Source organism: Anas platyrhynchos, chromosome 37 (genome assembly GCF_047663525.1).
Source record: "Anas platyrhynchos isolate ZD024472 breed Pekin duck chromosome 37, IASCAAS_PekinDuck_T2T, whole genome shotgun sequence".
NCBI classification, from domain to species: Eukaryota; Metazoa; Chordata; class Aves; order Anseriformes; family Anatidae; genus Anas; species Anas platyrhynchos.
Window position 1 is genome coordinate 2382963 of NC_092625.1, and position 24430 is coordinate 2407392.

A 24430-nucleotide genomic window follows, 5' to 3' on the forward strand; every position below is an offset into this window, starting at 1 on the left:
AATTATATTTAAAAAAAAAAAAAGCAGAACAAACAAAAACACCAAAAAACACAACACAACACACACACACACACATTTAAATTTGATAAATTTGATCACACGCTTACTCAGGTGAATGACTATACTAGAAGAAAAAAACACCTGCACACTAATCTTTCTGTATATACAGAGAGCAGCAAAGTTACAAAAAGCTAATGAAGTAGACATCATCTCAAGTGGTAACAACTAAACCTAAAAATGTCTCTACAGTAATATTACATAATACAGCGTTCAGACTTTTTTTTGTACCTGCAAGTAAGGTTAGGGTTGACATTCCTTGACAGCAGTAGTTCCACAGTCTTCAAGATGTTTTCCTCTGAAGCATGAGCAGCACACGCTGCCATCAGCACTGTGTACTTGTCTGTTTGGAAACTTACAGTTAGAAAATTGCATACACCAACACTATGCTAGTCCAAAAGTTCCTTTAAAAGCCTTTACATTTGCTAGAGTTGTTTATCAGGTGCTGATAAACTAAGATTTAAGAAACTTGTAAAGGTAAGAAACTTGTTTTTCCTCCACTAAAAGTCACTAGAATTATCAGGTAAGATGAAGGCATCTAAAAAGAGAAGACAAAGACAGGAGTGAATGAGACTAGTAGAGCATCTACCACTACTGAAGGTGAGGATGCTTGCTTAGGTAGTGAACAAAAAACCTGCAGGAGCTTAAATTTAGGTATCTGTTTCTAAAATCTTGGTCCACACCATGAGATTCAATCCCTGTTCCTCCCTACCTCGCCCCAAAACACAGCCAAATGAAGAAACATCTTACTGAAGTTAACTGCAACAGTTAAAAAAAAAAAAAAAAGTGCATGCAACTATTTTTTAAAAAACACATAGCAGCATCACTTGTAGGGAGAACAGGGGTCCATACAAAGGACAGTTCAAGTAACAAGGCTTTATTAAAGGGATGAAGGAAAAGGAAAGCAGTTTACAAACCTAGACTACTATTGTGCAGTACTGGCAAGAAGAAGATGGCAAAAGGAGGTATGTTCCTTAGATCCACATCCACAATACGTAAAAAAATCATCATGAGGAACCGGTGTGTTTCTCTGCTCCAGCTCCAAAGGCAGCTGAGTGTTACGTGCCACCTTTACTCATGGATCAGAACTGCACACCACTGCTGTTCGCCCACAGAACAGGGGAGATCTTTCCTATTTTTCTCCTACGGGTATGTGGAAAACATCACACCTCAAGGACCTTAGCAAGCTCTTTGGCTTAGAAGACTGTCATTTGAACAACTGCCCACTTCGCTTATTGCACAAACTTACATACAAGCTCAAACATGCCTTCAGCAATTTAACAAGTATAATTTTAACTGTACATACTTCAGACCGATCCTTGAAGTGTTACAACATATTTTCTACCTTTCTTATCGAAATCTTAGGACTGCGTATGCACTAGTACCTTTATTCTTCAGAAGAGATCAGATATTTTTTGCATTTAAACTTGAGAAGTTTATATATTTCACCCCAATCTGCTCCACTTTCTTTGCTTCTCCCAACTTCTCGTCTTTGACTTCTCCAACTTACGACCTTAGATTTGTGTTTAAATTCACCTAGGTTTTTATAGACCAACCTGCAACTTTCAACCTTCTCATACAGAAGTTGTAGAATGCATAAATCAGTGTATTCAATGAAAAAGTAAGTTTCATAGAGTCACTTAAACTCCTTAACCGTAAGTAATTAGCTTTCCAGTAAATAATTTAATTCACTAACAGATTCTTGCTCTAAACATTTAAACTGGTCATCGATAATAACATGCACTGAAAGCTGGCTGGACTTTGAACAAAAGATAGCAATAAACATCATTGATCTGGCAATCACATTTAAGAAGAAACTGTAGTTATATTTATATTCCATAGTTAAAATAGTGATAAAGGGTGGGAAGTTGATTTCTGCTGGCCTACCTACAGGTCATACATAAGCAGAAGAAGAAACACCTCAGAACACTCAGCTTTCTCTTCTGCACAGAAAAAATGGTAAGAGACTGGTAAAAGATTAGTCTGTGGTCAGGCTAGCTGAAAAAAAAAAACACACACAGAAGAGACAGTGAATTTACTCCTTCAAGATGCTACATTCTGATGCCACCACACAGCAAATGCTACCATTAGTTCCTCATTCTTCATGGCTATCAAAGTTCATTCCACTATTAGGGTAAAATTAAGCGAGCAGCTTACAAAGAAGAACTGAAACGTGACAAACAGTGATTAACAGCAGAGCTGTTGTTAGGATTATAAGGTTCTAACATTACTAGTACGGGATCACTCGCGTGATTGCCAGCTCGTACAGAACAACCAGGACTGATGACATTTAGTGCCACTTAGGGATGGCATAGCTGTACTGAACACATTTGGCTTGACCTGAATCAATCGCTTGCAAGACTGCTCCTGGCTGGACAATGCTCAGCTGTGCCCTAGCTACTATTTCGCTATACGAACCAGCAAGGAAACAAGCTGAGAAACCTGATCCCAGCAAGGTGCCACTGAACCCCCCTCCATGGGGATCCCAACACCTCCATGGAGACTCCAACACCCCCACGTGATCCCTGACCCCCCCCAAAAAGATCCTGACCCCCCCCAAAAAAGACCCTGACCCCCCCATGGGATCGCTGACCCCCCCAAAAAGATCCTGACCCCCCCCTACAGGGATCCCAGCACCCCCAAAAGGATCCTGACCCCCCCCCCCACGGGGACCCCAATGCCCTCAAAGGGATCCTGACCCCCCCCAAAAGGATTCTGACCCCCCCCGACGAGGACCCCAACCCCCCGCATGGGGTCCCTGACCCCCCCCAAAGACCCTGACCCCCCCCAAACACCCCAACCCCCCCCCATGGGGTCATCACTGCCCCCCCCAGGAGGACCCCAATACCCCCATAGGGACCCTGACCCCCCCCCCATAAGAGTCCTGCCCCCCCCCCGGATTCTGACACCCCCCAAAAACCTCCATGGCCCCCCCAAAAACCTTCTGTGCCCCCCCAAAAAAAACATTTCCCCCCCAAAACCCCATTTATCCCCCCCAAAAAAACCCTGCCCCCCCCAAAACAAGTAACCCTCCCCAAAATAACCCTGTGCCCCCCCTGAATAAACCCCGTGACCACCCCAAAAACCCCATACCCCTCCCCAAAAAACCCACATACCTTCCCAAAACCCTGCACCCCCCCCAAAAAAAATAATGTGTGTCCCCCCCCCAGGCTGCTGTGCGCCCTGGGGTTGGCTGTGGGGCTACTGGCCATCGAATTTGGGGGTTTCTTCGCGGGGGTGTCCAGGTTCCACCGCTTGCAGGGGATGTTCTGTATCCTGCACCCCGGGGGGGGGGGCAAAAAAAACTGGGGGGGGGAGAGGAAAAAACGAGGGGGGTGGAGGAGTATGGGGGGGAATTGGGGTGAATGGGGGGGTTTTGAAGGGGGTGAAGTGGGGGGGGGCTAAAATATTGGGGGGGTAGTATTGGGGGGGGCTGGAAATATGGGGGGGGGTCCTGAAATGGGGGAAGACACAGGGGGGACCCTAAAATATGGAGGGGTAAAATAAGGGGGGTCCTAAAATAGGGGGGGGGGAAAGAAAATACGGTGGGGGGGGGGCTAAAATAAAGGGGGGGGCATAAAAAATATGGGGGGGGTGAAATGTTGGGGGGTGGGGGTTGAAAAATGGGGGGGGCACTGAAATATGGGGGGGACCCTAAAACTCGCGGGGGGGGCAGATTTTGGGGGGGTAGGTGGGGGGAATCCTAAATATGGGTGTGAGAAACACTCCGTAGCCAATAACTTAGGCTCAGGCGAGGATCTCAGTGAAGTAGTAATTTATTCGCGATTGCAATGGCGGGCGCCCCACAAGCAGGAGAGAGCATCTACTAGTTCCAAAACAAAGTTGATACACCTTTTGATGGCAGGACCCTCCCCTGTTTCCCCACTGAGTGGGTAATCCAGGTTCACAATCTATCTGATGCTTCACAAACAATGCATGGCCTTCAGTTGCCGGCCTGTTAAATTTCAAATTTCTTTTGACATTTTTACTGCTTGAAGTGGTAATGTTTCTTCCCTTATCTGACTTGACTTGACACCGTGATTTTCACCTAATTGTCCTAAGGAGTCTGGTTGTCTGCATTTTACTAGGTCGCCTGCTAAACTTTCTTATCACTGTAAGCATATCTCAGTACCACATTCCCTCCTTCTAAACAATGTAACTCTGCAAAAACAACATTTCTATTCCCACAATTCCCCCCTTTTCTTTTTTTTATAAAGTGTTGATTTTTGTAAAACCTTTCTCTAAGGTGTAATTTGATAGATTTCTTCTTCTTCTTTGCTTTCTTTGCTTTCCATCTCCTCATTATCTCCTTATCTGAGTAAGGTGGTAGCTCCATGGTCATTTGTTTCAATAGTGCGGTTTCAGTTAACCACTGTACTAGTCCTCTTACACAGAGGATAATGCAGCAACCAATGGCTGTCAAAACTCCTACAACTACGATCAATGTTGTAAATATGCCTACTTTTTCTCCCAATTCACTGGCAAGGGTGGTAAGCCCTTGCAATGCTCTTGTTACCGAGCCATCTGGGACACTATTGTTGGGTGTAAGTGCAACAATGGTTGCTCAGTATTACACACACAAACACACCTCCTTCCTCTGCGAGCATCATATCTAATGCTATCCTGTTTTCCCAAGCCATTTTGCTGATGGCATCTAGTTGTTCAGCGATTCCTCTCATCGCATCCTTGGTATAATTGATGAATCTCTGCTGATTATAATAGAAATAATTAATCCAATCCACATTTTTATTGATTGTTACCCACCAGAACAGTGACTCAAACCCTGCAGCAATTTGATTTCTGGCTTTATGTTCATCTGGAACTCCTCTAGGTACCCCAATAGAATCTATGTATACTCTGTCATCAAATGATATTCCTAAGCCTCTTTTACTTCTTCTGGGTATTTGTGATGTTTCTCTTTCAAATGCCAGGGTGAAGGGTATAGCTAATTGAACAAGTACACACGTGCCTCCCCAATTTGATGGTAGGGTGGACCGTAAGATCTTCCCTCCACCGTACCACCAGAGATCTGCCCTGGGGATCTCTAGTCTTGAGCAGTTTCCCATCAAGTCCTTGGTAGCACAAGGCAAATTCTCCCAGATGCCAGGTAGCACTCACACCCTGCCGTGAGAGGCAAGCTGTATGGTTACCTATAGCTGTAGAGAATGCAGGGGGAACCGCGATATTGCTAACATGCAAGGAACAGCAAAGAGAGACTTACAGGCCTCGTTTCCCCAGGCAGTCTTTTCTTGCTCCAATGCAATCATACATCGCATCCCTTGGGAGTCTTTGGTCCACCCCCATGGGAAGGGCACTATCTGGGCAATTGGTCATCCTGAGGCACAAGCATAGCAGTAGCTACGGTTGAGACTCTGGATGGTATATTTGACCCATTCTATCCAGGCATTCACATCCCCATACCCTGTTTGAATCTCAAATGTTTGAACTGCCACATTTCAGAGGGCCTCCTGTTTTCTCTCCTGTTTTCTCCTTGAGTTTCTCCCTTTCTCTGATGGCAACAGAGGATTGTTTCCATACAGCTATTCTCAATCTGGCTGTTGGGTCTCTCTCAGTTATTTGTTCTCTCTGCTCAATTGTCGTTGGGCATTTCAATCTCCACAAGCTAACACCTCACAAACATCAAACGTGACAGAATGTGGTACATAACCCTCTGTCACAGTCACCCATATTTTGATGGGGTATCCCGTTTTTGCTATTATCTGGTCATGCCTTTTGCAAGTTGCCAATTGACCAAGGCCTTCTCTGAGGCCTAGAATCACTAAAAACAAAATTAGTAATCAATTTTTCCCTGTCATTATTTTTAAACCTTAGGTTTCCAAATAATTATCGATACAAAAAATAAGATGTACACTACTACTATAACAACCCCCCCCTTGGGAGCACTGCAATTCACTATAGGTCTGTTCTTTCTCTCAATCACAAGTTACACTCATTAGTTACCTGTGAAAATAAAAGGTTAGTTTACAATTGTAAGCTCTTACCCTGCTCAGAGTCCACTATGAGATTTTTCTCTTCAATTTCAACTTCCAACAAGTCTTTTGTAGGAACAGCTTCCCAGGTACTAGCGTCGACGGATGCCTTCACTCGAGTATAGTGAGTCCAACCTTTTTCCACAGTTCTTACGGCTGTTTCAGTGGTCAGTAATTGTCCTTCCCATTCAGGCTGGAGTTGACTCTTTCCAGGTCCAAATCAGGACCCGATTTCCCGGGTGATGGTGGTGAATGGGGAATTCCAAAGGTGGGGTTTGAGCCAACAACCCACAGGTCCTGAGAAATGACAAAGAAGAGGACAACCCCAGAATACAGTTCTTAAGAAAACTCTCTTGTTTTGAATTGTCCTATCTCATCCCTTCTGCCCAGATACGGCAATCTGAACAGCATCTCATATGGTGAAATTCCTATATCCTTTCTTGGTGCTGTTTAAACCTGTAGGAGTAAGTATTTTACCCAAGGAAGTTGGGTTTCTAACACTAATTTAGTTAATTGCTTCTTTAATGTCTGATTCATTGGCTCCACCTTCCAAGAAGAGGAGGGGTGCCAGGGGCTGTGAAAATCCCACTCGATCTCTAAGGCCTGCTTTAACCCTTGCAGTAAAGCTTACACCCATCTAGTCACATGGTCAGTTAGGACAAACAAGTAACTCAGTAAAGTTTACCTGTATACTTTGGAAAGGTCAAACCCCTGGCTCCCGTCCTCTTCTAGATGGATTACAGACCTTTTTATTTACCTTTTGACATATGGTACATCCTCTACATATGTACTGCCCTAAAGTGTATATTCCTACACAGACATACTTTCTTATCACATATTGCTTGCACCTCCCAATGACTCTTCTGATGTAAAACAGTTAACATTTGCCTCATTATCACTTTATTCAGCATTTCTCTCCCATCAGGGAGTATCGATTTTCCTTCAGACTTCATGGCTCCTGATTCCTTAAAAAAATCTTTCTTTTAAATCTTTTTAGTTCTTTCTTAATTTTCAACAATTCCCTGAATCCTCTCTGCATTTATTCTGTTTTCCTTCAGACATTAGATGCCTTAAATACCTGACTTCTCTTTCTCCATATTGTAATTTATTTTTCAATACTCCCAAGCCCTGCTTTCCCAGAAAGTCGAATAGCTTGTTAGTAGCTTTCTTCACAACTCTTTTCTCCTGTCCTGACAATAGAAAACGATCCACATTTTTGTTAACATTAATACCTCCTTGGGAGGTTGTAATTGCTCCAAAATCTTTTTTTTTTTTTTTTTTTTTTTAGAACTTATCCAAATAGATAGGTGGCCCTGTAAACCCCTGAGGTAAAATTGTCCACCTATATTGTTGCTTCCACCCCCATTTCAGGGTCTTTCCAGTCAGAGGTGAATACACATGTATGTTTGGTCTCAGGGCCAGAGAGCACTCCATTAATAACACTGTTATTCCAGTCTAATAATTTACTAGTTGAATGCCCAATTTAATCATCAAATCCCTTCCCAACAAGTTAGTCCCTGCCTTAGGTACATACAATAATTACCCAGTGATCATTTTATCCCCTGGTCTCAGCTTGGTATCCCCCAACAGTGGCACTGTTATTCCAGCCCCTTCTACCCCCATCACTTTTTAGGGTTTCATTAGTTGATTTAGTCCCTGATACTTTACAAGTCAGTAATGACCTAGCTGTTCCCCAGTGGATTGGGTTTGATGGCAAGGTTCGGGGGCTGTGAGGGGGGGGGTAGGAAACTGCAGTGGCAGCCCCCGTGAGAAAAACCCAGAAGCCTCCCCGTGGCAGGTAAGGGACAATTTCATCTGGCCCCAAAGGGGCCCACTGCTGCCCAGAGCCAAGCCATGAGCAATACAGTCCGTGCCTCTGTGAGAGCACATCCACGAAAACAAACAAACAAACAAAAGCCTGCTGCTCAACAGCAGTTGGGAGAGCGAGAAACCCCCCCCCCGCAGACACCAAAGTCAGTGCAGAAGGAGGGGGAGGAGGCGCTCCAGGCGCTGGAGCCGAAGCCCCCCTGTGGCCGCTGGAGAGGTCCCTGGTGGAGCAGGCTGTTCCCCCCCACCGTCCCCCTCCCCGATGCCTGGGAAACTGAACAAACACCACAGCAAATATGCAAATATACCAAAACTTCCAGACTGTTACTTAGATAATGCCTACATCCCCTTTCCATGCTCATTCAACTTCAAACAGCTCTGTTAAATATTACACGCCACACCTTTAACACCTTCAGCAACCCTTTTAACACTTCCTTTATCTTTCTCCAGCCCGTACTTTTCTAATACCAGCACCAAAGGCTCAGTCAGGGTCCAACTTAATTCCATACCTTTTCCCTCCAAGATACTGAAACAACATATCAATATAGCATATTTCATCCCATTTTCCTTCTTTCCTCCTTTTTCCACTCCAGATATTCCTATTCGAAGTGGCCAACCTGGCCACACTTAAAACATCTTATCTGCCTGTCTCTGCTAGGACTCGGGCCACAACACAGGCAGCCTTCTTTGCCTGCTATTTCTTCATCTCTCTTCCTCTCCTTTCCATCCTGGCCCTGATTCCCCCTGAAGATTTTCTTCCTCTTTCTCCAACCCTCTGCCTCATTACCCGCTGCACTGTCAATACCATTAGTTTTGCTCTTTTTTTTTCCTTCTTATCTCCCCTCCGGACACACACCTCCAGGGCCTCCCGCAGGAGGGTCCCCCAGTGACTGTTCACTACATCCCCCCACCTTCTGAAGCATTTTCTGCGTATTTTGCCAGGCTTTAATCACACAATGACCTTTCAAGAGCCCTTGGGATACTGGGTCCTCAGGTCTCATCCCCAAGTACTTTCTCATTCTGACCCCAAGTCTCTCATATGATTTCTGTGTTGCACACTATTATTATTCCAGCCAGGATTGGCAAGTGGGTATTTCTGCCCTGCCGGTATTACCCCTGGTCCTGGAGGATGAGCTCTTTCCCATTCTTGTATAGCAGCTCTCCTCCTGATCATTCCCATTTCTTTCCCTGTAAACAACATACTTATAGACATAATTCCCTTCCCCAAGAGTATAAATCAGATCGTAGGAACTGGTCTAATTGTTCAACTAGGCTGTTGGGGTCCTCGAATAAAGACTTCCTCTCCTTCTGAAAAGTTCTAACCTCTCTGCTGGTAAGGAGGAGGGGGTAGTTCACCTAAGAGGATACACAGTTAGTGTTAGTACCGTTAGTATCAGGGAAGGCAAAATTCTCAGTATCTCTTCTACCTTGTTCTAATTCTTGCCAGAGCCTAGAGTACGATCCTTCTTTAGGGACAGTGTTAATTACAGTCCCTGTCTCCCTTCCTGGAGTGACTGCTGCTGCCACCAGTTCAATATTAAGATTATAGGGAGCATAACTTGGCTCCTTCTCTGAATCTTCTTGTTTACACATAAAACTCGCGGGGGGGGGCAGATTTTGGGGGGGGCAGAAGGGGGGGATCCTAAATACGGGGGGGAACCCCAAAAGGCAGTTCAAAATAGGGGGATTATCTCAAAAGTGGGGGGGTACCCCAAAATGGGGAGGTGTCGCAAAAGGAGGGGTTCCTAAAAAAGGGGGGTCCTCCTAAAAAAGGGGGGGCACCCCAAATCCAATGGGCCCCAGCCTCTTGAAGCATGGGGACCCCAAAACAAGTGCGGGGGGGGTCCCTAAAATTCCCGGGGAGAGGTCGGGGGGGCCCCCCCGAGTTGGTTCTCCTTGACCTCCCCCCCCAGCGCTGCGGTTCCACGCGGCAGCCTCCGTCACCCTGTGCTTGGTCGTGATGGAGAGCTGGGCTGCGAGCAGTTTTTTGCGTAGGGGAAACAAGGTGGGGGGAGTCTAAGATTGGAGACCCCTCATCCAAAAGATTCCGCACCCCCCACAAAAATGAATCCATTTTCTCCCCTTTCTATCCAGTGTTCCCCCTTCTCTCACCCGCGCAGGGCCGCAGGGGGATGCTGTGAGCGGGGGGGCAAAAAATGTTGGGGGGCAATGTTTTTTTGGGAGGGGGCCTGTTTTGCCCCCTCCCCCCCCCCCAATTCCATTTTAACCGTTTCGCGATCCTTTTTCCCTGTTTTTAGCCCGCCCACCGGTTGTGGGAGTTTGGTTTTGTCGGTACTGAGTTGGGGAAAAAAAAAAAAATAAAATAAAGTTCGGTTGTCGCTGTTTCTTGAATGAGAGTCGTGCAGCGACTGGTCCCCCACTCTCAAGCCCCTGGGTATCGCCAGTGCGGTACCTCTGCCCCCCAGCATTGCGGTTCCACGCGGCAGCCTCCGTCACCCTGTGCTTGGTCGTGATGGAGAGCTGGGCTGCGAGCAGTTTTTTGCGTAGGGGAAACAAGGTGGGGGGAGTCTAAGATTGGAGACCCCTCATCCAAAAGATTCCGCACCCCCCACAAAAATTAATCCATTTTCTCCCCTTTCTATCCAGTGTTCCCCCTCCTCTCACCCGCGCGGGGCCGCAGGGGGATGCTGTGAGCGGGGGGGCAAAAAATGTTGGGGGGCAATGTTTTTTTGGGAGGGGGCCTGTTTTGCCCCCTCCCCCCCCCCCAATTCCATTTTAACAGTTTCGCGATCCTTTTTCCCCGTTTTTAGCCCGCCCACCGGTTGTGGGAGTTTCGTTTTGTCGGTACTGAGTTGGGGAAAAAAAAAAAATAAAATAAAGTTCGGTTGTCGCTGTTTCTTGAATGAGAGTCGTGCAGCGACTGGTCCCCCACTCTCAAGCCCCTGGGTATCGCCAGTGCGGTACCTCTGCCCCCCAGCATTGCGGTTCCACGCGGCAGCCTCCGTCACCCTGTGCTTGGTCGTGATGGAGAGCTGGGCTGCGAGCAGTTTTTTGCGTAGGGGAAACAAGGTGGGGGGAGTCTAAGATTGGAGACCCCTCATCCAAAAGATTCCGCACCCCCCACAAAAATTAATCCATTTTCTCCCCTTTCTATCCAGTGTTCCCCCTCCTCTCACCCGCGCGGGGCCGCAGGGGGATGCTGTGAGCGGGGGGGCAAAAAATGTTGGGGGGCAATGTTTTTTTGGGAGGGGGCCTGTTTTGCCCCCTCCCCCCCCCCCAATTCCATTTTAACCGTTTCACGATCCTTTTTCCCTGTTTTTAGCCCGCCCACCGGTTGTGGGAGTTTGGTTTTGTCGGTACTGAGTTGGGGAAAAAAAAAAAAAATAAAGTTCGGTTGTCGCTGTTTCTTGAATGAGAGTCGTGCAGCGACTGGTCCCCCACTCTCAAGCCCCTGGGTATCGCCAGTGCGGTACCTCTGCCCCCCAGCATTGCGGTTCCACGCGGCAGCCTCCGTCACCCTGTGCTTGGTCGTGATGGAGAGCTGGGCTGCGAGCAGTTTTTTGCGTAGGGGAAACAAGGTGGGGGGAGTCTAAGATTGGAGACCCCTCATCCAAAAGATTCCGCACCCCCCACAAAAATGAATCCATTTTCTCCCCTTTCTATCCAGTGTTCCCCCTTCTCTCACCCGCGCAGGGCCGCAGGGGGATGCTGTGAGCGGGGGGGCAAAAAATGTTGGGGGGCAATGTTTTTTTGGGAGGGGGCCTGTTTTGCCCCCTCCCCCCCCCCCAATTCCATTTTAACCGTTTCGCGATCCTTTTTCCCTGTTTTTAGCCCGCCCACCGGTTGTGGGAGTTTGGTTTTGTCGGTACTGAGTTGGGGAAAAAAAAAAAATAATAAAATAAAGTTCGGTTGTCGCTGTTTCTTGAATGAGAGTCGTGCAGCGACTGGTCCCCCACTCTCAAGCCCCTGGGTATCGCCAGTGCGGTACCTCTGCCCCCCAGCATTGCGGTTCCACGCGGCAGCCTCCATCACCCTGTGCTTGGTCGTGATGGAGAGCTGGGCTGCGAGCAGTTTTTTGCGTAGGGGAAACAAGGTGGGGGGAGTCTAAGATTGGAGACCCCTCATCCAAAAGATTCCGCACCCCCCACAAAAATTAATCCATTTTCTCCCCTTTCTATCCAGTGTTCCCCCTCCTCTCACCCGCGCGGGGCCGCAGGGGGATGCTGTGAGCGGGGGGGCAAAAAATGTTGGGGGGCAATGTTTTTTTGGGAGGGGGCCTGTTTTGCCCCCTCCCCCCCCCCCAATTCCATTTTAACAGTTTCACGATCCTTTTTCCCTGTTTTTAGCCCGCCCACCGGTTGTGGGAGTTTCGTTTTGTCGGTACTGAGTTGGGGAAAAAAAAAAAAATAAAATAAAGTTCGGTTGTCGCTGTTTCTTGAATGAGAGTCGTGCAGCGACTGGTCCCCCACTCTCAAGCCCCTGGGTATCGCCAGTGCGGTACCTCTGCCCCCCAGCATTGCGGTTCCACGCGGCAGCCTCCGTCACCCTGTGCTTGGTCGTGATGGAGAGCTGGGCTGCGAGCAGTTTTTTGCGTAGGGGAAACAAGGTGGGGGGAGTCTAAGATTGGAGACCCCTCATCCAAAAGATTCCGCACCCCCCACAAAAATTAATCCATTTTCTCCCCTTTCTATCCAGTGTTCCCCCTCCTCTCACCCGCGCGGGGCCGCAGGGGGATGCTGTGAGCGGGGGGGCAAAAAATGTTGGGGGGCAATGTTTTTTTGGGAGGGGGCCTGTTTTGCCCCCTCCCCCCCCCCCAATTCCATTTTAACCGTTTCACGATCCTTTTTCCCTGTTTTTAGCCCGCCCACCGGTTGTGGGAGTTTGGTTTTGTCGGTACTGAGTTGGGGAAAAAAAAAAAATAATAAAATAAAGTTCGGTTGTCGCTGTTTCTTGAATGAGAGTCGTGCAGCGACTGGTCCCCCACTCTCAAGCCCCTGGGTATCGCCAGTGCGGTACCTCTGCCCCCCAGCATTGCGGTTCCACGCGGCAGCCTCCGTCACCCTGTGCTTGGTCGTGATGGAGAGCTGGGCTGCGAGCAGTTTTTTGCGTAGGGGAAACAAGGTGGGGGGAGTCTAAGATTGGAGACCCCTCATCCAAAAGATTCCGCACCCCCCACAAAAATTAATCCATTTTCTCCCCTTTCTATCCAGTGTTCCCCCTCCTCTCACCCGCGCGGGGCCGCAGGGGGATGCTGTGAGCGGGGGGGCAAAAAATGTTGGGGGGCAATGTTTTTTTGGGAGGGGGCCTGTTTTGCCCCCTCCCCCCCCCCCAATTCCATTTTAACAGTTTCACGATCCTTTTTCCCCGTTTTTAGCCCGCCCACCGGTTGTGGGAGTTTCGTTTTGTCGGTACTGAGTTGGGGAAAAAAAAAAAAATAAAATAAAGTTCGGTTGTCGCTGTTTCTTGAATGAGAGTCGTGCAGCGACTGGTCCCCCACTCTCAAGCCCCTGGGTATCGCCAGTGCGGTACCTCTGCCCCCCAGCATTGCGGTTCCACGCGGCAGCCTCCGTCACCCTGTGCTTGGTCGTGATGGAGAGCTGGGCTGCGAGCAGTTTTTTGCGTAGGGGAAACAAGGTGGGGGGAGTCTAAGATTGGAGACCCCTCATCCAAAAGATTCCGCACCCCCCACAAAAATTAATCCATTTTCTCCCCTTTCTATCCAGTGTTCCCCCTCCTCTCACCCGCGCAGGGCCGCAGGGGGATGCTGTGAGCGGGGGGGCAAAAAATGTTGGGGGGCAATGTTTTTTTGGGAGGGGGCCTGTTTTGCCCCCTCCCCCCCCCCCAATTCCATTTTAACCGTTTCACGATCCTTTTTCCCTGTTTTTAGCCCGCCCACCGGTTGTGGGAGTTTGGTTTTGTCGGTACTGAGTTGGGGAAAAAAAAAAAATAATAAAATAAAGTTCGGTTGTCGCTGTTTCTTGAATGAGAGTCGTGCAGCGACTGGTCCCCCACTCTCAAGCCCCTGGGTATCGCCAGTGCGGTACCTCTGCCCCCCAGCATTGCGGTTCCACGCGGCAGCCTCCGTCACCCTGTGCTTGGTCGTGATGGAGAGCTGGGCTGCGAGCAGTTTTTTGCGTAGGGGAAACAAGGTGGGGGGAGTCTAAGATTGGAGACCCCTCATCCAAAAGATTCCGCACCCCCCACAAAAATTAATCCATTTTCTCCCCTTTCTATCCAGTGTTCCCCCTCCTCTCACCCGCGCGGGGCCGCAGGGGGATGCTGTGAGCGGGGGGGCAAAAAATGTTGGGGGGCAATGTTTTTTTGGGAGGGGGCCTGTTTTGCCCCCTCCCCCCCCCCCAATCCCATTTTAACCGTTTCGCGATCCTTTTTCCCCGTTTTTAGCCCGCCCACCGGTTGTGGGAGTTTGGTTTTGTCGGTACTGAGTTGGAAAAAAAAAGTTCGGTTGTCGCTGTTTCTAAAAAGCATTTGAGCAAATAATACACCGTCTTTTCTTCTACGTCTTGTCTCTTCATACCTTTATATACATCGGTTGCAGCCTTTGCAAAGACCTCGGCGGCGCTTTTCCGGCGGGACCCTATATAGGCTCATCCCGGCTGCGGGGACTCCCTTCCACCTTCCGAGCTGCAGACCTCGGCGACGCGTGACCGGCGGGATCCTCTCCCGGGTGCGGGGACTCCACGTCCCTTTCACCTTCCCGACGCGGGTGCGGGGATTCTTGTCCCTTCCACCTCCTGGGCTGCGTTGCAGGACCAGCTTCCCTTATTCCGTCCAACCATGGCCCTGGATCACTGCCAGCAGTGTCCAAATCCCGTTCAGACCGGTCCCTGTTCGGGCGCCAATTTGTTGCCGACGGAAGGAAGACACAGACGCTCAATAGGAATGAACAGCGAACTTCAACTTTAATGGAGAGCTCAGTCGCCTTTTCTCCAGTTCGAACATAATCAGCTCATGCATATTGCAGAAACTCTGCTCAGGACTGGCTGACACTTCCCGGGCTTTGCAGGCTGCTCCTCCTTCTTTTAGCTCCCTGTCCCGCCTTAGGGACTGTCCCGATCGCCCAAGGGCATCGTGTCCTTGAGCCTGATTGGCTCTCAGCCAGCTGCGTACGTGCCAAGGCTCCTGTGAGTTGAGTACGGTGCTTCACCAGCCCATTGTCTCCCAACTGCTCAACATCCACATGTCCTACTTCACTTAACCATTCCTCCACAAAACTGCATAGCTCAAGTTTAAGTCTTGGCCCCAAGAAGGGGGTTGGGCAAGGTTAGAAGAGGGGAAAAAAAAAAAAAACAAAACCAACAAAAAGCCATGACCACAGCATTTCTCTAAGTCAACAGAGAATGTGATAATAAAAAAAGGCCCACCATTTCCCAGTTTAAGAAAGCACACGGCCAAAATTAGTGTCTGCTATTTGCAGATGGAACCAAACAGGAAAACAAAGGCAATGCCTTACTACAGGTATTCCACAAGTAAACTTAAAAAGTGGGGCAAAACCCAAATCCCGGGAAGACAGATGGAACACCAAATCTCTCATTCTCAACCTGTATTTTATCCTGGACAAGTGAGAACTGAAATCCTTCAGGTTCCTTCAGATCTCTACAGGATCATCCAAGGCCCTACATTGGACACAGCAGTCTAAAGATGCAGAAAAGGCCACTGCCTGAATATTCATCAGTACCAAGAGAAGTTAGGTATCCCATGATATTGCAAGGCTAAGTAGGAACCTAGCTGCACCTTTAAGCAACTCTGTCGGATTTGGCCCCAGGTCCAAGCCACTCAACCCCCTGCGCCCCGATCTGCACTACTGTGATTCAAAGATCGAAGCCGAAATTCCTTTAAGTGGTATATTCTTTATTGCAGCGCTGGATGCACGGGGGATCTCTCCACCTATCGTGCATACCCAGAGCGGAAAGCAGTCTTGAATTTATACAATCAATCTATCAATATTCTACAAGCACCTCTACATATGCATTACCTATCCCCGCCTTCCCTCGCTTCTCATGCTAATTAGCCTTTTGGCACCTTGCGCCTGCGTAGAGCCTTCCAAGAATTGTGGGCAGGGGTCTTTGGGACGTGGGCAGGGGTCTCTGGGAGGAAGACCCCAAGTCTTCCTCACAGTGTACTTTTCACCTTTGGTCAGGAATCTGCTGAATTGGCACGTTTCTTAATTGCCAGAGCTGGTTGTTGCCAATTCTTCCGTTTGTTGTATCTTTATAATGAATTCCAATGTCCAGTTTTGAGATTTATAGTCCTTACATTTGTTTCTCTGTCCGTCTGCCGCTTCCTTATCATGAGTTCCAGTGTCTTGTTTTGAGATATACAGTCCATGTCTGGGGATTGTCCTTGCCTCCCCAATGCCTCCCCAATACCTCCTTAATCAATCCCCCCTTTTCTTTTCCCATGCAAATTCTTTTGCATCAGATACTTTCATTATTTACAGTAACACAACAAAGCAGGCATCTAAACAACATGCACACAAATATTCCTAACACTACTACTGCAATTAGAGCAATGAACACTTGTTTCAAACATTGGAAATTGGGCAACCAGGAGGTTAACTTATTCCATATTTCACTAAAACTCCATGAAAGATCATCTTTACTGATCTCATGTAGGACCCTTGTCTGCTTCCATATTTCTTCCAGGTCGGTAGAGATCCTTCCACTCTGATCTACATACACACAACAACTTGTGTTTATTACTGTACAGACTCCCCCTTGAGCGGCCAGTAACAAGTCTAGGGCCATCCGATTTTGTAATACTACCTGTGATAAACTAGATATCTCTTCTTGTTGAGCCTTTATAGCATCCAGAGTTTTGTTTTCTAACTTCCCTATAATTGCAGAAATATTAACTATCGCCTTTTCCAATTCACTCACTCCTAACCATGTGATAAACCATCGAACCAAACTATGAAAAGCGGTGTGTCTCTCTATCAATGGATTGTTAATTTTTTTGTCTGATTCTCCAGATATGATTTCTCAAGTAACCTCGAGGCACTACATCATGTACTGTCATATTGGGGACTACTGCTCCAAGAGTGCAAGTTCCCTTCCAGTTCTCGGGCAAGACCTTACGGGCTGTATCATTGCATAGCCAATACCACCCTTTTCCTTCTGGAACTGGCCAGCTGGTTGAATTTGCCCAACTGCTAGTTGCACTAATATCAATTGTTTGATTACAAGATGTCTGATTTCCCACATAAGTAGTACCCGTATTTATACAATCCTGTTTTCCCATACCCTTAGGCGGGTTACACCTTTGTACACATACATAGTAAGATTCCAATGGCACAAAGCTACTAACTTCTAGTTCCAAAACTTCTTCATATTTTTTTTGACCCCAAGATGTGTTTTCCCACAAATTAGTCCAAGATAAGTTTGCAGGCAAGGGAATCCCAATTAACGATATACCCTTATTCCCATGCTCTGGCAGATGGGTGCATACCCAACAGTTCGTCTTACTAATCACTTGAGATACAGTTTGTATTAAGGTCAGGTGTAAATTCTCGTCCCAAGTTGCCCATCCCAAATCTGACAACCACACCCCCACAATCATTAGGATCTGGAAAAACGCAATTTTGCTGGTCCAATTGGGGTCGTGGTCCATATCCTCACCAGGGCCTTCTTCACCCTTGAATCGTGGATCCAAGCTGCTTGCTCCTTAATCTTAATGGCGGTGTGTGTTGTCAGCAATACCTGGTATGGTCCCGTCCACTTTCCTTCCGTTTTTCCTCTAGGGGTTGTCCTGAAAAAGTCTTTATATATATATATATAATCCCTGAGCTTAAAAGGGTGGATTGGTTGATCCAATCGTCTAGCCCAGGTCCTGAGAACAAATTTATGTACTTTATTTAATTATTTCTGAAGTTCAGTTATATATGCATATAAATATTCTAATCCTAACTGCGTTCGATCCTCTCCACTAAATAGAAATGGATACAGCCTTCCATATAAGATTTCAAAGAGACTCAAATTCCCTTTTATTTTAGGTTTAACTCAAATTCTAAGTAATGAGATTCTTGTCCGATTTTAGCTATTTGTTGTTTAATTAAATGTTTCATTTTTTCTACCTGTCGGTCTGTAAAGAGTATGCAGTTGTCTTTAGAATATCTTTAGAATCTTACTTATCTGTTGTACCACTTGCACACAAAAATGTGAAACTCTATCAGAAGACATGGCTACTAGAATCCCAAAGCATGGTATTATTTCATTTAACAAGACTTTAACCACTTCTTCTTGCTTTGTTTGTTCGACAGGGAAAGGCTTCAGGCCTTCCTGAAATCATGTCAGTCAGAACCAGTAAATAACAATACCCCCCTTTTCTAGGGAGTTCTGAAAAATCAATTTGCCACAGTTGCCCTGAATAATTTCCTTTACTGATTATTCCAAATTTTATTCTATTCTTGGTATTGGGGTTATTGTGTAAGCAAATGCTACATTGTTGAGTTACTTGTTTTATTGTTGTATATAAATTTTGTTCCACTAATATCTGACTCAGGCTCTTATGCAATGTGTCAGCTCCCCGATGTGTTTTATTGTGTTCTGTAAGAACTATGAGCCATGTCAAATTAGAGGGTATTATTATGTGGTTATCTTTTAAATATACTCGTCCATCTGGTTTCATTTTACCTTTCAAATCTTCAATTAATTTTAAGTCTTCTTTTGTATAATTTGGATATAGTTTGGATTTTACCGTCTGGTATCAAAGACAATGCCTTCACCTCAGTTATTTCAGCTGCCCGCTTAGCCTTTGCCAATCAATTTCCAATTTCAAAATCGGTGTTCCCCTTTTGGTGTCCCTGACAATGCATGATAGCTACCTTTTCTGGTTGTTTTACAGCCTCTAACAATTTTAAAATTTCTTCTTTCCAAATTGCTCCATGAGCATGTACCATGCCGAATGTATATTTAGAATCTGTCCAAATATTTATTTTCCTTCCTGCCGCTAGTTCCAGTGCTCGCATAAGAGCAATTGTCTCTGCTTTCTGGGTGGACGTCCCAGGGGCTAATGGTTTGGACTTGATTACCTGTTGAGTGGTTGTAATGGCGTACCCTGCCTTACGTTGTCCTTGTTTCACAAAGCTGCTTCCATCAGTATACCAAGATTCGTCAGCATCTTCTAAAAGTTCTTCCTTAAGATCGGGTCGATTAGAATACACAGTCTCCATTGTTTCTATACAATCATGGGTTATGGGTTGATCCAGAGTTCCCCTAAGGAAAGAAGCTGGATTTACGATGTTAATGACCACAATTTCCACATCATCTTGTTCTACTAATATTGCTTGATATTTTAAAATCATCAATTCTTGTTTAAGTTGTTTAAAGACTTTTTGTGCTTCTCCAGTCCAGACTAACTTTAACTGGTTAATCTTTATCAATTCACATAGAGGCTTTACCAATCGTCCATAATTATAAATCCAAAGGCGACACCAACCTGTCATTCCTAAAAAGGTTTGTAGCTCCTTTACCATTTGAGGTTCTGGAGTCCGGCAAATGACTTCCTTATGTTCAGTTCCTAGTTCTCGTTGTCCTCCCGAAATTTCAAATCCCAGATAGGTCACACTTTGTTGAGCCAGCTGGACTTTCTGTCAAGAGACTTGATATCCATTTTAAACCCAGAAAATTAAGAAAACTTATAGTCCATTGAATACAGCTCCCTTTAGTCTCGGTAGCTATTAAGAGATCATCTACATATTGTAACAAAGCACCTTCAGTGTCTGGAGGCATCCATGTTTCGAGTTCCCTTGCTAATTGGTTTCCAAAAATAGTGGGGCTATTCTTGAATCCTTGAGGTAGCACTGTCCACGTAAGCTGCGTCTTTCTGCCTGAATTGGGATTTTCCCATTCAAAGGCAAATAGGTTTTGGCTTTCAGTGGCTAAAGGTAGGCAGAAGAAGGCATCTTTTAAATCCAGTACGGTAAACCAGACTTGACTATTCTTTAATTTAGTCGGCAAAGTATAAGGGTTTGCCACTACTGGATGTATATCCTCAGTGATTTTACTTATGGCCCTCAAATCCTGAACTAACCTATAGCTTTTTCATCTGCCTTTTTAATTGGCAATATGGGTGTATTGTATTCTGATTCACATTCAATCAATAATCCATACTGTAAAAATTTATCAATTATCTCTTTAATTCCTTTCCTATCTTCTATCCTCAAAGGATATTACTTAACCTTAACGGGTTTCTCTCCTGGCTTTAATTTAATAATTATTAAGGTCACATTTTTAGCTCTTCCAGGGACTTCGGTAGCCCAAACTCCTGGACATATTGATCTGTGATCTCTAAAGGTATTTCACTTTTAGGGTCAGTTTGTATTAGTGCCAAGCTTAACACATTTATTAGTTGTTCTTCTCCTATTCTTAATTTCATTTTCCCTTTTTCAACGACAATTTCTGCTCCTAATTGCTCTAATAAATCTCTACCTAAGGGTGCCCATGAGGAGTTAGGCGTATATAAAAATCTGTGTATGCCCCATTGTTTCCCTAACTTGTACTTCAAAGGTTCACAAAAATAAGCCTTTTCGGTTACACCTTGTCCTGGTTTCAGTTAGAATAGAGTTAATTTTCTTCCTAGTAGCTGGTAGAATGCTACGTTTTGGCTTAGGATGAGAAGAGTGTTGATAACACCCTGATGTTTTAATTGTTGCAGAGCAGTGCTTATACCAAGCCAAGGACATCTCAGCTTCTTGCTCTGTCCTGCCAACAGGCAGGCTGGGGTTGCAGTAAGAGCTGGGAGGGGACAGACCCAGGACAGGTGACCCAAACTAGCCAAAGGGGTATTCCATACCATCTGACGTCATGCTAAACAATATATAGGGGTGGCTAGCCGGGGGAGGGGGCCGGACTGCTCGGGGTTAGGCTGGGCATTGGTCAGTGGGTGGTGAGCAATTGCATTGTGCATCACTCGTTTGTACACATTATTAGTAGTGGTACTATTATCATCATTGTATTATTACTATTATTATTATTATTATTTTGTCTTATTAAACTGTCTTTATCTCAACTCACGGGCTTCACTTTCCATTTCTCTCCCCCGTCTCAGAGAGGGAGGGGGAAGGTGAGCGAACGGCTGCGTGGTGTTTAGCTGCCAGCCGGGTTAAACCACAACACACCTTTTACCCTAACATAATAATTCTGTGAAGGCATTAATGCTTGATTTAGAACTGAATACGTTGCCCCATATCAATAAGAAATTTCACTTCCATTCCTCCCCTAGCTTCATTATAATCAGTGGAGGATCCGCTAAGGTAGATTCCCCAGGTCCCCGTTATTCCTGTTGAAATCAGGGACCAATGATTACCCTAGAAAAAGGCTAGTCAATTTGTCCTCCGAAGCCAGGTCCAAACCGTTTTGTTTTATTTAATTATTTATTTTCATTACATTTCAGAGTTGGTCCAAAAATTCCACAGGGGTTTCTTTTAGACCTTGTTGGAAGCATATTCTCAATTCCCAATTCGTCCATATTCTAGTATTTCCTTAGCCGTTCCTAATTTTAGGGATGATAAGGGTCTCAGTGGGGTCGGTCAGGGGAATGCAGTTGTCCACAGTTCCCTGAGCGGTCCCATCGGTAATCTGAGCTCGCACATGAACTCAGGTTGTTTTAAGAGTTAACTGTTTTTCTGTTTCCATAACAACTCTCTCTCGGACCCATCATGATCCATTTGCCCCAAAGGGCTAACACCCATGATTTTAAGATCTCTGCCTAGAGCAGAGGCAGAACTATTAACATTCCTACATCCTCTTTCCCTGCTCATTCAACTTCAAACACCTTTAACACTTTCAACAACCCTTTTAACACTTCCTTTATCTTTCTCCAGCCTGTACTTCTCTAATGCCAACATCAAAGGCTCAGTCAGGGGCCAACTTAATTCCGTACCTTTTCCCACCAAGATGCTGAAACAACATCAGTATACAACATTTCATCCTATTCTCCTTCTCAAAACCAACATTAACTGTAGCAAAACATTAGAGTTTAAAGTTCCATTTAGGGGCCACTTTTCTCCACATTCCAGCTTATAAAGCGGCCACCATTGATTACAATATTTTATCAATGTTCTCCTGTTCACACTTCCACCGGCAGATCCTCCAATATCCTTCCAGCGACTCAAAACACATCCTAACGCACTTTTCTTTAAAATTTCACTGCTTGTGTGCCCCCCCATTTTTCAGTTCACACTTTCAGAATACACATATCACTTACAAAAATGTATCACAAAAACGTATCACTCACAAAATTACAGGCACGCAATATCTTTCAGTAGCGATTTCACAAAGCTACTATTACCAGCAATATTGCTAAAATCACAATAACAATAGTCAGAGTCAAATTCCACATGCGATAAGTCAGAAAACCGAACTGTGTAACACCATAACGATATCTTTCTTATAACAATGCCACGAACCTACTATTACCACCAGAAAAATAGCCAAAATCACAGTAACAATAACCAGAGTTAAATACCATACTCCATGAGTCAGAAAACCGAAATAGACAACACAATTCCAGATGGACCTTAAAGCGAGCTCTTCCCTTAAGGTCCCCAAATATACTTATGGTGCTTACCACAAAGTATATACCAAACACTGCCTCGCAGAAGATCACCTTCCGACTTACAGACAGTTCCAGATACAGATGGACCTCAAGGTCCCCAGATATACTTGTGATACTAACCACGAAGTATATACCAAATACTGTCCTGCAGAAGATCACCTTCCGACTTACTGGACAGTCCCAGATGACTGGTCTACCAGAAAACCAAACCAGAATAACGAATATACTCACTTACAATGATGGGGTCCTTGTCTGCCTCCGCAGTGATCCGGTGAGTCGAGGAGTCCCTCCGGGAAATCCCGGGGGTACCCTAGGGAGTCCTGTCCCCAGCGGGTCCTGCGGACCGGCAGAGAGGTAGTCCCATCTGGGGTGCCAGATTGATTCAAAGATTGAAGCCGAAATTCCTTTAAGTGGTATATTCTTTATTGCAGCGCTGGATGCACGGGGGATCTCTCCACCTATCGTGCATACCCAAAGTGGAAAGCAGTCTTGAATTTATACAATCAATCTATCAATATTCTACAAGCACCTCTACATATGCATTACCTATCCCCGCCTTCCCCCGCTTCTCATGCTAATTAGCCTTTTGGCACCTTGCGCCTGCGTAGAGCCTCCCAAGAATTGTGGGCAGGGGTCTTTGGGACGTGGGCAGGGGTCTCTGGGAGGAAGACCCCAAGTCTTCCTCACAGTGTACTTTTCACTTTTGGTCAGGAATCTGCTGAATTGGCACGTTTCTTAATTGCCAGAGCTGGTTGTTGCCAATTCTTCCGTTTGTTGTATCTTTATAATGAATTCCAATGTCCAGTTTTGAGATTTATAGTCCTTACATTTGTTTCTCTGTCCGTTTGCCGCTTCCTTATCATGAGTTCCAGTGTCTTGTTTCGAGATATACAGTCCATGTCTGGGGATTGTCCTTGCCTCCCCAATACCTCCTTAATCACACTGCAGGTAAAAAGAAGTTTTTAAAAAACAAAACCAAACAAATAAAGAGTCTGCTTAAATATTTCCAGGCCTTACAAAAGGCTTAGGTATATCATTTACATTTGAGAGCAAGTGGGAGGTAAATCGTACAAAATAAAACATTTAATTTCTCAAGCTAGCCTTCACTTAGATGAAGCACTCAGAGTACAGTAGCTCTGCAAAGACTACATAAGAGCAGGTCTTACAACGCTTTCTCATTTCACCTATCCAATACCTTGTTTGTCTTTCAAAACTCTGCAGTTGGCACTTCTACTTTCATACACTACCTTCTCAATAAAACTGGTTTTATAGCCACCAGTATTTACTTCCCGATTTTAATTCAGCAAAAATAACAGAAGTTACTCTGCTTAGTACTTTCTCCTTAGTATTCTATTCTATTGCAAAGAAACCATTTACCTATCCACTCTTAAACTTGTCTTCTTTCTTAGACTGCATTTCAAATAACAGGTTATTTTTTAGCACTCTTCTGCCTCATCATGCACACTTCATGAATTAGTCAAAAAAAACGTTCAAATTCCTGTTTATCACCTCCACATGATGTGAAATCAAAGAACAATCCATATGGCTTCACTGCCAGATCAACAAAGAACAAGTATCAAACTCTGTCTTACGCCACAGATAGATTTTCAGCTGTGAATTCACATACATTTCAGTTGCTGGTGGATGCAAGGGAAGATTCCTAAAATCGCTGTTTTTTAAGTACTGAGATAACCCAATAATGCAAAGTTTAGTTCTTAACGTGCAGTGAACTGATCACATAGGGAAGACTCATGATAATCTCAACTCACTGACAGTTCAGACGTCTTCTTACGGAACACTCTGATCTAAAAGAACAGGCGAAGCAGGACCTGAGTGCCATGCAGAGGATTTGTTTAGTTTCATGATCTTCCCAGAATCCTGATGGGTTTCATCCCAGTGCTTCTGAACACACTGGAAGAAGCCCCCACAAAGCAGCAGCTAAACTGCCTAAGCAATTCTAATAATGGAGCAGTATGCATGAAGTCAAATACTGGGAAGGGAAAAAAAGGCAGCAGGGAGAT

At 45.6% G+C, this 24430-nt stretch overlaps 1 long non-coding RNA gene across 1 annotated transcript in view; it reads right to left on the bottom strand.

Moving 5' to 3' along the window:
* Window positions 1-3815: 3815 nt before the first annotated feature.
* Window positions 3816-24430, bottom strand: part of LOC113841371 (uncharacterized) — a 37082-nt gene continuing 16467 nt past the window's right edge. The window contains exons 8-9 of the long non-coding RNA XR_011806266.1: window positions 14371-23351; window positions 3816-6344 (exon numbers count right to left, since the gene is read on the bottom strand). This is a non-coding gene — a long non-coding RNA (uncharacterized lncRNA). The remainder of the gene's footprint in view (window positions 6345-14370; window positions 23352-24430) is intronic.